Here is an 8,699-nt window from a genome sequence, read left to right on the forward strand (position 1 = left end):
GTGCAGTTCTTGAGGTGACTGGAGGATAAGACACAATGCAACAGCAGAAAAGTGAGTGCAGCTCTTGAGGTGACTGGAGGATAAGACATGAAGTAACAGCAGAATAGTGACTGCAGCTCTGGAGGTGACTGGAGGATAAGACACCATGTAACAGCAGAACAGTGATTGCATCTCTGGAGGTGAATGGAGGATAAGAAACGATGTAACAACAGAATAGTGACAGCAGCTCTGGAGGTGACTGGAGGATAAGACATGATGTAACAGCAGAATGGTGAATTCAGCTCTGGAGGTAACTGGAGGATAGGACACGATGTAACAGCAGAATAGTGAGTGCAGCTCTGGAGGTGACTGGAGGATAAGACATGATGTAACAGCAGAATAGTGACTGCAGCTCTGGAGATGAGTGGAGGATAAGACATGAAGTAACAGCATAATAGTGAGTGCAGCTCTGGAGGTGACTGGAGGACAAGACACGATGTAACAGCAGAATAGTGACTGCAGCTCATGAGGTGACTGGAGGATAAGACATGATGTAACAGCAGAATAGTGACTGCAGCTCTGGAGGTGACTGGAGGATAGGACACGATGTAACAGCAGAATAGTGAGTGCAGCTCTGGAGGTGACTGGAGGATAAGACACAATGCAACAGCAGAAAAGTGAGTGCAGCTCTTGAGGTGACTGGAGGATAAGACATGAAGTAACAGCATAATAGTGAGTGCAGTTCTGGAGGTGACTGGAGGATAAGACATGATGTAACAGCAGAATAGTGAGTGCAGCTCTGGAGGTGACTGGAGGATAGGACACAATGTAACAGCAGAATAGTGACTGCAGCTCATGAGGTGACTGGAGGATAAGACATGATTTAACAGCAGAATAGTGACTGCAGCTCTTGAGGAGACTGGAGGATAAGACACAATGTAACAGCAGAATAATGATTGCAGCTCTGGAGGTGGCTGGAGGATAAGACACCATGTAACAGAGAATAGTGAGTGCATCTCTGGAGGTGAATGGAGGATAAGACCTGATGTAACAGCAGAATAGTGACAGCAGCTCTGGAGGTGAGTGGAGGATAAGACCTGATGTGACAGCAGAATAGTGACTGCAGCTCTGGAGGTGGCTGGAGGATAAGACACCATGTAACAGCAGAATAGTGACTGCAGCTCTGGAGGTGACTGGAGGATAAGACATGATGTAATAGCAGAATAGTGACTGCAGCTCTGGAGATGAGTGGAGGATAAGACATGAAGTAACAGCATAATAGTGAGTGCAGCTCTGGAGGTGACTGGAGGATAAGACATGATGTAACAGCAGAATGGTGAATTCAGCTCTGGAGGTAACTGGAGGATAAGACACGATTTAACAGTAGAATATTGAGTGCATCTCTGGAGGTGAATGGAGGATAAGACCTGATGTAGCAGCAGAATAGTGACTGCAGCTCTGGAGGTGACTGGAGGATAAGACATGATGTAGCAGCAGAATAGTGACTGCAGCTCTGGAGGTGAGTGGAGGATAAGGCCTGATGTAACAGCAGAATAGTGACTGCAGCTCTGGAGGTGGCTGGAGGATAAGACAACATGTAACAGCAGAATAGTGACTGCAGCTCTGGAGGAGACTGGAGGATAGGACACGATGTAACAGCAGAATAGTGAGTGCAGCTCTGTAGGTGACTGGAGGATAAGACATGATGTAACAGCAGAATAGTGACTGCAGCTCTGGAGATGACTGGAGGATAAGACATGATGTAACAGCAGAATAGTGACTGCAGCTCTGTAGGTGACTGGAGGACAAGACACGATGTAACAGCAGAATAGTGACTGCAGCTCTTGAGTTGACTGGAGGATAAGACAAGATGTAACAGCAGAATAGTGACTGCATTAGGGGAGAAAACAAGGGGATCTGCTACTTTGGATCTAATCCTTATAAACAGGGAGGAAATGGTTGAGGAGGTAAAGGTGGCTGGGACCCTAGGAGGCAGCGATCATGCTATTATAGAATTTTGGATAACTAGAGGAGGAAGACATGTGAAGACTCAAACTTCAAGGTTAGATTTTAGAAAGGCAGATTTTAAGAGACTCAGAAAGAGAATAGGAGGGATCCAATGGCTGGATGTCCTTAAGGACAAAAATGTCCAGGAAGGATGGGAAATTTTTAAAAATGAGATTCTCAAAGCACAATCGTTAACAATCCCGAAAAGTAGGAAGAATGGGAAGCATTTAAGGAAACCAGGATGGATGAACACAGAACTTAAACACATGCTAAAAAGAAAGAAAGAAATGTTTATTAAATGGAAAGAGGGAGGCATATCTAAAGAAGATTATAATGCAGTCTGCAGATCCTGTAGGGCACGTATCAGGTTAGCTAAAGCTGACAATGAATTAAGGCTTGCAAGAGATGTCAAAAGCAATAAAAAAGGATTTTGGGGGTATGTCAAAAGTAAAAGAAAAGTCAAAGATGCTATAGGATTTTTACAGGATGAAAATGGAGAAATGGTAAGAGAGGATGTTGAGAAGGCCGAACTTTTTAATTCCTATTTTGCATCTGTTTTCTCTCAGAAAGAAAATGTAACATCAACTGATCTTCACTGTCCTTTTAAAGGAATAGAGGAATCCAAGTTATCTGTAAACAGAAAGATTGTGAGGGAATATTTAGCTAACATAAATGAGTTCAAGTCACCAGGTCCAGATGAATTACACCCCAGAGTACTGAAGGAGATCGTAGAAGAAATTTTAGAACCACTCTCCATAATCTTTGAAAATTCTTGGAGAACAGGAGAAGTCCCAGAAGACTGGAGAAGAGCAAATGTTGTTCCTATCTTCAAAAAGGGGAAGAAGGTGGACCCAGGGAACTATAGGCCGGTGAGTCTGACTTCTATACCAGGAAAGATCTTTGAACAAATTATTAAACAACATGTATGTAAGTACATGGATAAGAATGAAGTGATTAACCAGAGTCAGCATGGGTTTGTAACTAACAAGTCATGTCAGACTAACTTAATTTCCTTCTATGACAGAATCACTGACTGGGTGGATCAGGGAAATGCTGTAGATATAGTATATCTTGACTTCAGCAAAGCATTTGACAAAGTATCTCACATCATCCTTATTGAAAAAATGACCAAGTATGCAATGGACCAGGCAACTGTTAGGTGGATTCATAACTGGCTTAGTGATCGGACTCAAAGGGTGGTTGTAAATGGCTTCACATCCAGCTGGATGAATGTCTCAAGTGGGGTACCACAGGGCTCCGTCCTGGGACCTGTATTGTTCAACATCTTTATCAATGATTTAGATGAAGGAATTGAGGGTAAACTGATTAAATTTGCTGATGACACAAAGCTAGGAGGGATAGCTAATACTAGAGAAGAGAGAGAGAGGATTCAAAAAGACCTAAATAAACTGGAGCAGTGGGCAGCAACCAACAGAATGGTTTTTAACAGGGAAAAATGCAAAGTACTACATCTGGGCAATAAAAATGAAAAAAGCATATACAGAATGGGAGGAATAGAGCTAAGCAACAGTACATGTGAAAAAGACTTAGGTATACTAATAGATCATAGACTGAACATGAGTCAACAGTGTGATGCAGCAGCAAAAAAGGCAAATACAATTCTGGGATGTATTAACAGAAGCATACAGTCTAGATCACGTGAAGTCATTATCGGTCTTTACTCCTCTTTGGTCAGACCTCATCTGGAATACTGTGTACAGTTTTGGGCACCACATTTTAAAAAAGACATAGACAAACTGGAGCAAGTTCAGAGAAGAGCGACCAGAATGGTGACTGGTCTGCAAACCATGTCCTATGAGGAACGGTTGCAGGATTTGGGAATGTTTAGCTTGCAAAAAAGAAGACTGAGAGGAGACTTAATAGCTGTCTACAAATATGTCAAGGGCTGTCACATTGTAGAAGGATCATCTTTATTCTCATTTGCACAAGGAAAGACTAGAAGCAATGGGATGAAACTAAATGGGAGGAGACACAGATTAGATATTAGAAAAAACTTTTTGACAGTTAGGGTGATTAATGAGTGGAACAGGCTGCCACGAGAGGTGGTGAGTTCCCCTTCAATGGACGTCTTCAAACAGAGGCTGGACAGACATCTGTCTGAGATGATCTAGTGAATCCTGCTTTGAGCAGGGGGTTGGACCAGATGACCCAGGAGGTTCCTTCCAACTCTACCATTCTATGATTCTATGATCTCTGGAGGTGAACGGAGGATAAGACCTGATGTAACAACAGAATAGTGACAGCAGCTCTGGAGGTGACTGGAGGATAAGACCTGATGTAACATCAGAATAGTGACTGCAGCTCTGGAGGTGAGTGGAGGATAAGACCTGATGTAACAGCAGAATATTGACTGCAGCTCTGGAGGTGGCTGGAGGATAAGACACGATGTAACAGCAGAATAGTGACTGCAGCTCTGGAGGTGACTGGAGGATAAGACACGATGTAACGGCAGAATAGTGACTGCAGCTCTGGAGGAGACTGGAGGATAAGACATGATGTAACAGCAGAATAGTGACTGCAGCTCTGAAGGTGGCTGGAGGATAAGACATGATTTAACAGCAGAATAGTGAGTGCAGCTCTGGAGTTGACTGGAGGATAAGATACGATGTAACAGCAGAATAGTGAGTGCAGCTCTGGAGGTGACTGGAGGATAAGACATGATGTAACAGTGGAATAGTGATTGCAGCTCTGGAGGTGACAGGAGGATAAGACACGATGTAACAGCAGAATAATGATTGCAGCTCTGGAGGTGGCTGGAGGATAAGACACCATGTAACAGAGAATAGTGAGTGCATCTCTGGAGGTGAATGGAGGATAAGACCTGATGTAACAGCAGAATAGTGACAGCAGCTCTAGAGGTGACTGGAGGATAAGACATGATGTAACAGCAGAATAGTGACTGCAGCTCTGGAGGTGAGTGGAGGATAAGACCTGATGTAACAGCAGAATAGTGACAGCAGCTCTGGAGGTGACTGGAGGATAAGACACGATGTAATGGCAGAATAGTGACTGCAGCTCTGGAGGTGAGTGGAGGATAAGACCTGATGTAACAGCAGAATAGTGACTGCAGCTCTGGAGGTGGCTGGAGGATAAGACACCATGTAACAGCAGAATAGTGACTGCAGCTCTGGAGGTGACTGGAGGATAAGACAGGATGTAACAGTAGAATAGTGATTGCAGCTCTGGAGGTGACAGGAGGATAAGACACGATGTAACAGCAGAATAGTGACTGCAGCTCTGGAGGTGACAGGAAGATAAGACACAATGTAACAGCAGAATGGTGAATTCAGCTCTGGAGCATAATACACGATGTAACAGTAGAATAGTGACTGTAGCTCTGGAGGTGGCTGGAGGATAAGACACGATGTAACAGCAGAATAGTGAGTGCAGCTCTGGAGGTGACTGGAGGATAAGACATGATGTAACAGCAGAATAGTGAGTGCAGCTCTGGAGGTGACTGGAGGATAAGACACGATGTAACAGCAGAATAGTGATTGCAGCTCTGGAGGTGACTGGAGGATAAGACACGATGTAACAGCAGAATAGTGACTGCAGCTCTGGAGGAGACTGGAGGATGACATGATGTAACAGCAGAATAGTGATTGCATCTCTGGAGGTGAATGGAGGATAAGAAACGATGTAACAACAGAATAGTGACAGCAGCTCTGGAGGTGACTGGAGGATAAGACATGATGTAACAGCAGAATGGTGAATTCAGCTCTGGAGGTAACTGGAGGATAGGACACGATGTAACAGCAGAATAGTGAGTGCAGCTCTGGAGGTGACTGGAGGATAAGACATGATGTAACAGCAGAATAGTGACTGCAGCTCTGGAGATGAGTGGAGGATAAGACATGAAGTAACAGCATAATAGTGAGTGCAGCTCTGGAGGTGACTGGAGGACAAGACACGATGTAACAGCAGAATAGTGACTGCAGCTCATGAGGTGACTGGAGGATAAGACATGATGTAACAGCAGAATAGTGACTGCAGCTCTGGAGGTGACTGGAGGATAAGACACCATGTAACAACAGAATAGTGACAGCAGCTCTGGAGGTGACTGGAGGATAAGACATGATGTAACAGCATAATAGTGAGTGCAGCTCTGGAGGTGACTGGAGGATAGGACACAATGTAACAGCAGAATAGTGACTGCAGCTCATGAGGTGACTGGAGGATAAGACATGATGTAACAGCAGAATAGTGACTGCAGCTCTTGAGGAGACTGGAGGATAAGACACGATGTAACAGCAGAATAATGATTGCAGCTCTGGAGGTGGCTGGAGGATAAGACACCATGTAACAGAGAATAGTGAGTGCATCTCTGGAGGTGAATGGAGGATAAGACCTGATGTGACAGCAGAATAGTGACTGCAGCTCTGGAGGTGAGTGGAGGATAAGACCTGATGTGACAGCAGAATAGTGACTGCAGCTCTGGAGGTGGCTGGAGGATAAGACACCATGTAACAGCAGAATAGTGACTGCAGCTCTGGAGGTGACTGGAGGATAAGACATGATGTAATAGCAGAATAGTGAGTGCAGCTCTGGAGGTGGCTGGAGGATAAGACATGATGTAACAGCAGAATAGTGACTGCAGCTCTGGAGGTGGCTGGAGGATAAGACACCATGTAACAGCAGAATAGTGACTGCAGCTCTGGAGGTGACTGAAGGATAGGACACGATGTAACAGCAGAATAGTAAGTGCAGCTCTGGAGGTGACTGGAGGATAAGACATGATGTAACAGCAGAATAGTGACTGCAGCTCTGGAGATGAGTGGAGGATAAGACATGAAGTAACAGCATAATAGTGAGTGCAGCTCTGGAGGTGACTGGAGGATAAGACATGATGTAACAGCAGAATGGTGAATTCAGCTCTGGAGGTAACTGGAGGATAAGACACGATTTAACAGTAGAATATTGAGTGCATCTCTGGAGGTGAATGGAGGATAAGACCTGATGTAGCAGCAGAATAGTGACTGCAGCTCTGGAGGTGACTGGAGGATAAGACATGATGTAGCAGCAGAATAGTGACTGCAGCTCTGGAGGTGAGTGGAGGATAAGGCCTGATGTAACAGCAGAATAGTGACTGCAGCTCTGGAGGTGGCTGGAGGATAAGACAACATGTAACAGCAGAATAGTGACTGCAGCTCTGGAGGAGACTGGAGGATAGGACACGATGTAACAGCAGAATAGTGAGTGCAGCTCTGTAGGTGACTGGAGGATAAGACATGATGTAACAGCAGAATAGTGACTGCAGCTCTGGAGGTGAGTGGAGGATAAGACCTGATGTAACAGCAGAATATTGACTGCAGCTCTGGAGGTGGCTGGAGGATAAGACACGATGTAACAGCAGAATAGTGACTGCAGCTATGGAGGTGACTGGAGGATAAGACACGATGTAACGGCAGAATAGTGACTGCAGCTCTGGAGGAGACTGGAGGATAAGACATGATGTAACAGCAGAATAGTGACTGCAGCTCTGAAGGTGGCTGGAGGATAAGACATGATTTAACAGCAGAATAGTGAGTGCAGCTCTGGAGGTGAGTGGAGGATAAGACCTGATGTAACAGCAGAATAGTGACTGCAGCTCTGGAGGTGGCTGGAGGATAAGACACCATGTAACAGCAGAATAGTGACTGCAGCTCTGGAGGTGACTGAAGGATAGGACACGATGTAACAGCAGAATAGTGAGTGCAGCTCTGGAGGTGACTGGAGGATAAGACATGATGTAACAGCAGAATAGTGACTGCAGCTCTGGAGATGAGTGGAGGATAAGACATGAAGTAACAGCATAATAGTGAGTGCAGCTCTGGAGGTGACTGGAGGACAAGACACGATGTAACAGCAGAATAGTGACTGCAGCTCATGAGGTGACTGGAGGATAAGACATGATGTAACAGCAGAATAGTGACTGCAGCTCTGGAGGTGACTGGAAGATAAGACATGATTTAACAGCAGAATGGTGAATTCAGCTCTGGAGGTAACTGGAGGATAAGACACAATGTAACAGTAGAATAGTGAGTGCATCTCTGGAGGTGAATGGAGGATAAGACCTGATGTAACAGCAGAATAGTGACTGCAGCTCTGGACATGACTGGAGGATAAGACATGATGTAACAGCAGAATAGAGAGTGCAGCTTTTGAGGTGATTGGAGGAATATAGATGATGTAACAGCAGAATAGTGACTGCAGCTCTGGAGGTGACTGGAGGATAAGACAGGATGTAACAGCAGAATGGTGAATTCAGCTCTGGAGCATAATACACGATGTAACAGTAGAATAGTGACTGTAGCTCTGGAGGTGGCTGGAGGATAATAGATGATGTAACAGCAGAATAGTGACAACAGCTCTCGAGGTAACTGGAGTATAAGACACGTTGTAACAGCAGAATAGTGAGTGCAGCTCTGGAGGTGACTGGAGGACAAGACACGATGTAACAGCAGAATAGTCAGTGCAGCTCTGGAGGTGACTGGAGGATAAGACATGAGGTAACAGCAGAATAGTGAGTGCAGCTCTGGAGGTGACTGGAGGATAAGACATGATGTAACAGCAGAATAGTGAGTGCAGTTCTTGAGGTGACTGGAGGATAAGACATGAAGTAACAGCATAATAGTGAGTGCAGCTCTGGCGGTGACTGGAGGATAAGACACCATGTAACAGCAGAACAGTGATTGCATCTCTGGAGGTGAATG

Source organism: Phyllobates terribilis, unplaced genomic scaffold, assembly GCF_046119375.1.
Source record: "Phyllobates terribilis strain yellow unplaced genomic scaffold, ASM4611937v1 Scaffold_331__1_contigs__length_2093441, whole genome shotgun sequence".
Classification (NCBI taxonomy): Eukaryota; Metazoa; Chordata; class Amphibia; order Anura; family Dendrobatidae; genus Phyllobates; species Phyllobates terribilis.